Source organism: Mustela putorius, unplaced genomic scaffold (genome assembly GCF_011764305.1).
Source record: "Mustela putorius furo isolate JIRA1106 unplaced genomic scaffold, ASM1176430v1.1 tig00000450_pilon_pilon_pilon, whole genome shotgun sequence".
In the NCBI taxonomy this organism is placed as follows: Eukaryota; Metazoa; Chordata; class Mammalia; order Carnivora; family Mustelidae; genus Mustela; species Mustela putorius.
Genome location: NW_025421385.1, coordinates 23,234,453 through 23,241,013, shown reverse-complemented (window position 1 = coordinate 23,241,013; position 6,561 = coordinate 23,234,453). Strand labels below are relative to the sequence as shown.

Sequence of the window (6,561 nt, the reverse complement as noted above, 5' to 3'; positions counted from 1 at the left end):
TACATACATATGTGTGTAAATATATATATGTATATATATTTAAATATATACATACACACACATATATATGTGTAAATATATATATTTATATATATATATGGCTGAGTAATACTCCAGTGTGTGTGAAGTACACACACACACACCCCCACACACACACCCCATGTCTTCCCTGTCCATCCATCAATCTATGGACACCTGGAATGTTTCCATAATATGTAGATAATACTGTTGTAGAGAATGCTGCTATAAACAGGGGTACTTATATCCCTTTAAATTAATATTTTTGTATTCTTTATCTTTATTCCTATTAATATGTCTTTTTTCTCTGCTTTTATCTATTTTTCTTTATCACTAGTTTTGATATGATGTGCCTTTGTGCGGTTTTCTTTATATTCTGTTTGGGGTTTAGTTTTCTTAGATCTGTGAGATTACAGTTTTTAGCAAAAATGTTTTAAGTTTAGCCATAACTTTTCAATTATTTTTCCTGTCCTCTTCTTCTCTGTTCTTTTTGACCTTACTTACACTTATGTGAGACAACTTAGTGTTGTCCTACAGGTCACTGATACTCTTAATTTGTTTTTCAGTCTCTTCCTCTCTGTGCTTCATTTTGCATAGTTTTATTGTTGTGTCTTAAAGTTTACTGATCTTCTGCAATGTCTAATCTGCTTTTATTCCTATCCAGTATATTTTTTATTTCAGATACTACATTTTTCTTCACTGAAAGTACCACTGGATTTGTTTATCTGTCTTTTCTCTGCTTCCTTTTTCTACCTGGGATACATTTAGAATAACTTTTTAACAGCTTTATTGAGACATAATTCACATTGGTATATAATTTATCTATTTAAACTGTATAAATCAGTGCTTTAGTATATTAACAGAATTGTGCAGTCATCATCACAGTCTAATTTTAGAACATTTTCATCACCCCTAAAGAAACTCTTTACCCATTAGCTGCCCTCAGTTCTCTCCAGCTCACATAGACACTAACTTACTTTCTGTCTCTATAGATTTGATTACTTAGCACATTTCATATGAATAGACTCATATGATGTGTGGTCTTTTGTAACTCTTTCTTTTCACTTAGCTTAGTTATGGTTTTAAGGTTTATCAGTGTTGTAGCATGTATCAGTACTTCATTCCTATTTATGGTTGAATAATATTCCGTTGTATGGATATATCACATTTCATTCATTCATCAGTTGATGGACATTTGGGTTGTTTCAATTTTGGAGCTATTATGAATAATACTGTTTTGAACATTTATGTACAAGTTTTTATGTGGACATGTATTTTCATTTCTCTTGGGTATATGCATAGGAGTGAAATTGCTGGGACATATGGTTATTCTATGTTTAACATTTTGAGGAACTGTCCAGTTATTTTCTAAGGAAGCTATACCAGTATAATAACTTGTTTAATGCCCTTATCTACTAATTCCATCATCTCTTATCATTTCTGGATATGTTTCTTTTGATTTTTCTCCAAATTATGCATCATAATTTCTTCCTCCTTTGCATGCCTGTGGAGTTACTGTTGTTGGGTGCTAGATTTTGTTGTATTCCCTTAAATAGTACTGGGCTTTGTTCTGGCATGCATGTAAGTTACTGGAAATAAGCTGTATCATTTTTGAAGCTAGCTATTAGGCTTTATTAGGGTAGGTCCAGAGCAGCCATTGATTTAGGAATGATTTATCTCCAATACTACAGTACTCGTCTGAGGATTTTATCTGATGATGTGTGTATTACGAATTATTTCTGCTTCTACTGGTGGAAACATGAACCATTCCCATTCTGAACTCTGGGATTTAGACCAACAGCTTTTGGTGTTTTCTTCCCAACTGTAGGTGGTCTCCTCACACAGATCAGAACTCAAGCTGAGATTCTTAAAGGATTTCTGCTCTGTCCCCTCTTTCCAGGTGTGCTGCTCTGCCAATTCTAGCCAGCTTGGCCTCCCTGGGTACTAATCTCTGCCCCCTCAATTCAGTATGACCGCCATGCTCTGAGTTTTCCCTTCTCTGTTCTATGGCTTGGAAACTGCCTCCTGGCAATAATCAGGCATCATGGGACATGCTTATTTGTTTCATTCTCCTCAGGAATTAAGTCCTACATTGCCTGTTGTCCAGTGCCTGAAAACAATTGCTTCATATATTGTCTGGTTTTCTAGCTGTTATTCCATCATAGCTGAAAGCCATGATAAAGGTGATGTCAGTACCAAAGTCTGCTACTGTATTAACCATTTAAAGTAAAGCCTGTTACAGGGAGAAAAAAAGGAATTAGTCTTAACTGGGGGGCCAAGACAGCAGACATTCTGCCTATTCTGAAATGGTACCTTTGCTTTCTAACTTAGGGCATTTATGATTTAAAGAAGCGATACTCAATTTTCAGTACACTAGTCACTGTTTGAAAAATTGTCCCTTTTAGTCAGCCAAGTGATACTTATTAAATATCCACAGAGTACGTGGTGCTGTGCTCAGCATTATTTCTTATTTCTACTTCTTAACGGTTGGAGTATGCCAAACAAATGAAATAAAAAGAATTTTGTTATTCTGGTTGCCAGTTAGATTCTTGGATTTCTCTCTCAGGCTTTGACATTCAGAAACTGGGAGTGGTATATAGTATGTTCGCTTCTGTAAAGTTGATCTCATTTCCTCACTGGCCATCTGTTTGTTTGTCTCCAGGAATAACAAAAATGTTGTAGCCATATCTGTATTATTTAATTAGTTAAAATAATGAATGGGCTGAACCATGCTTGCCCCACTTTTGAAACAGTTCCTCCTTATAGGCTGTTGCAGTAGGAAGCTAATACCTCTGATTAAGAATGAAGACCAGACCTACATAAGCATATGTTGTATTGCTGTATCTGGAGTCATGAGGGTGTGATTAATGGTCCTTAAGAGTTTTAATTTGGCGTGTCTTACTCCTAAATCTCACTTAAGCTTGGTTGCAAAGCTTTACAAATGAGTCTTCTGTACATGCCAAGCTAAGACAAGTCACTGCCTTCTTGAGACCTCATTTCCTAAGCCTGTCTGGGTTCCATACAGGTTAAATGACAGGACCAAGCTTGCATGGAGTCATGGGGAATCTCCACATACCATTCTTGGAGCAGAATAGTTAAGTAACATTCTTGGCCTAAGAACATGTTCATTTTCTAAACCCAGTTCTAACTGTGTCTTCTTTTAAATCTTGAAGTTAATTAAATCTTTTCATTTTATTTTTGGGGTCAGAAAAACAGACCATGCTTATACTCAGGAGCCTAGAAATACACAGCATCATTGACTAATTTCTTAGAGGTCTTCCAGGGTTTTATGCTGCCTTTTGATTTGTTTTTATGTGTGAAACATTTTTTCTTAACACATTTAACAGTACATAATTTTTTGTCTATCCTTTTTCTTAAATAAGAGGGTGACAGTTTCTTTAGGAGGAAAATATACGATGGTAAGTGGCCTTAGTTTATTTCATGTGGGATGTAGATGTTTCCCCTAAAAACCAAAGTTAACTGTTTTTTCGCAGACGGAGCCCCTCTGTTTCTCCCATAGTACTTTATAGATGGAAGGGGTAGTGTAAGTTCGAAGGTATGATGCTCTTCTGTAGGACCTGGGATCATTTGTGTTATGAGGCCATGTTTCTGAGTCTGAGGGTAAGGACACCGCATTGTTATTTATCTTGGAAAGAACTAATAATTTGTTTATAGTAAGAATTTTCTTTTATTTTTCAGTAGCAGCTGTTCTTGGCAGCTTATTACTAAAGATTTCAAGTTGATAGTCTTTAATCTGGGGTGGGAATAGGGGAGAGCAAAATTAATAACTGTTAATGTTTTTACTTGAAAACAGCTGCTTTATTTGATACAGGTGGTGTCTTTATCATATACTGTTTTATTACTGATGCTAGCAAATCGTTCCCTCTCTGTACCTGCGACCTCCCACAATATTGATAATGTAGGTACTGAAATGTTTGAGTGAATGACAATCAAAAAATATTTCAAATGTCTATTCAAATCATGCCTTATATATCCCTGCTTCTGAAGAAAATTTTGAGGATAACTGGTATTTCAATTGTTTAAGTTGGATAATTTTGTTTGGATGGAGAATCTATGTTCTTGTGAAATTGGAGTTTATGAAATAAGATTGGAAGAAAATAGAGTGTATAATTGGGCACATCCTGTACTGCTTAGTGAATCACCAGCCCAGTGTAATTGCCATTAAGCATTTTGGAAACTGGGCTTGTATGTTCTTGCTCTGCCTGAAAAGCTAGGAGTTGCCCATGAGGAGCAGCAGTGCATCCGGGCTGGAGTCACTGGGGTGACGGGTCGAGCCTCTGCTCCGGCGAACGAGCCAGTTGCTCTGCTGGCTGACTGCCGAAATGAGTCGTGAAGGCATCAAATGCCATCAGGCTGAAGCAGGACCGTCCTTGGTCATTTTTAAGGCCATGACCAGAGTCACATTCAAGATAGAAGCAATTAATAAGGCAGTGTCCAGGAGAAAAAAGCAATTATATGTGTAGTGCATGAGGTACCTCGCTACTGAGTGAAGAATCACTGGAATGACTCCCGCCACACAGGCCGGCTCGTCCTCAGTCCAGGACAGACCTGCTTCAGAAGGACCAGATGGATTGTCAGGAAGAAAATGCCTGAAAAAAATGAAATCCAAACCTAGGACCAAATTAGGTATTTCTGGCCTTCCAACCTTGTAACGTTTAAAGGTTTTTAAGGGTTCTTCAGATGGCATGCTGGAGGATGTGCGCCTGGTTGTTTTCTGGAAAGTGGGTGCGTGGCATTCACCTCACCCTAAGGGGGCCCACAGGATGGAGAGTCCCTTGCCTAGAGCAACGGGCGTGCTCAAGGAAGGAGAGTTAAAGTTTTAAACCCAACAGAATGGGTAACATTTGTTGTTGGAAGAAAAAGGAGTGTTTATTGACCTTCATCTGTTCCTGCCTGCAACACCCCACTCACTCCAAGCCCTGAATCCATTTAAGGAAAGACTTTGATTTCCCTTGTGGGCAGTATTGTTTGCAACAGCTGTAGGCTGCTGTGTGAAACATGGAGCTAAGTTTTAAAGAACTTTTTGCCTTGGAAGTACTTTTTCTTCTCCTTTGCCAACCCTAGGGCTTGGCTTTCTTTTGAGAATGCCAGTGGTCTTCCAAGTACCTGTCACTTGTGTGCTCCTGCAGTGTTGAGGGCTTTAGCGTGGACTTAAATGAGTCTGGAATGAAAGGAATCAGTATTTGAATTCCAGCTCCACTGTGGATTGGCTGTGTGACTTTGGGCAAGTCGCCTAGCCTCTTTGAACCTCAATTTTTTTAAGCTATAGGATGGGGGATAGTAATACTCCCTAGGTTGAGGGAGTTTTATAAGAATTGAAAGAGATAATGGATATAAAGTGCCTTGCATACCACTTGGCACATTATGAGCTTCCCATAACCTTAGCTGCTGCTATTAGATGGTGTAGATGCTGGTAATATGTAATTAATCTTTTCTTTTCCCCACTTGATTGTCAGCAACTTGAGGGCAGGAACCATGCCTTGTTCTTTTGTGTGTCATCTCGATTGCCTCGAATAATAATTGTTGGTTGTTTTTCAATGTGGTCCTGAGTCCTTGAATCGTTCCACATCATGGGCACGAGTCTCAACTGCTCCAGATTTTCTTTGTGGAGCACCGGGGCACTTACAAGTGTTCCTAGAGACATTCCTCAGGCAGAAATGGTGGGATTTTGGGCTTCATTTTACTGGCAAGTGGAGTCTGACCCTTTGGTTATGGGTGTTTGGGGAGTTTCAAACTTTCTGAGGTTCTGTAACTTCTTACAGTGTCAAATCTGTATTCCTTGGGGAAGACAGAGACTTGAATTAAGGTCCATTCCCTCATAAATAGAGGGAAAGGCAGCTTCAGGTTCTGTGCTGTGAATGGTGGGTCAGCTCTTTCTTGTACCCTTTCCTATTGATAACATCCTCCATTCCCATCCCCACCTCAGCCCTGCCTCCAAGGCTGAGCCCTGTCAGTGCAGCGATACCCTTACCAGGCTATATCCCTCTCAGAACACAGGTTAGTTCATGCCAAAGTCTCAGTCACTGGGAGTGCTGCTCAGGTCTTACTTCTCCCTCTAAGACTATGAGACTTCACAAAGAGAATATGCAGAGCCAATACCTTAAGCCAGTGGTTCTCAGCATGGGTGAGGTGTGTGTGCGTGTGCATGTGCGTGTGTGTGTCTGTGTGTGCGTGCATGCATGTGGTTTTACCCCTAGGTGACATTTAGACACTTTGGATTGCCACAAGGTGGGGGGCCGTGGCTGCTGCTGGAATCTAGGAGGTAGAAACCAGGGATGCTCTGAACATATTACACTGCACAGGATGCCCCCCCCCCCAAGAAATTCATCCAGCTCAAAACGTCAGTAGTGCCCAGGCCTAGGAGCCTTGCCTTCAGTGTGATGGGTACAGGTCATCTCACAGTATGTTAGGGAGAAAATGGGAGGGAAGAGGTGTTTAGTTCTCTTAAGTCAGGCCACTTCAGTACTTGCCAGGTAAGCAGGGCCTCATGGCAGGACATGCTAGAAGGAGTTCTGAATTTGG

The 6,561-nt window shown here is 39.8% G+C and overlaps 1 protein-coding gene across 1 annotated transcript in view; it reads left to right on the top strand.

Moving 5' to 3' along the window:
* FOXO3 (forkhead box O3) overlaps nucleotides 1-6,561 on the top strand; it is a 124,921-nt gene that overhangs the window by 57,205 nt on the left and 61,155 nt on the right. The gene's annotated exons all lie outside the window — the stretch shown is intronic.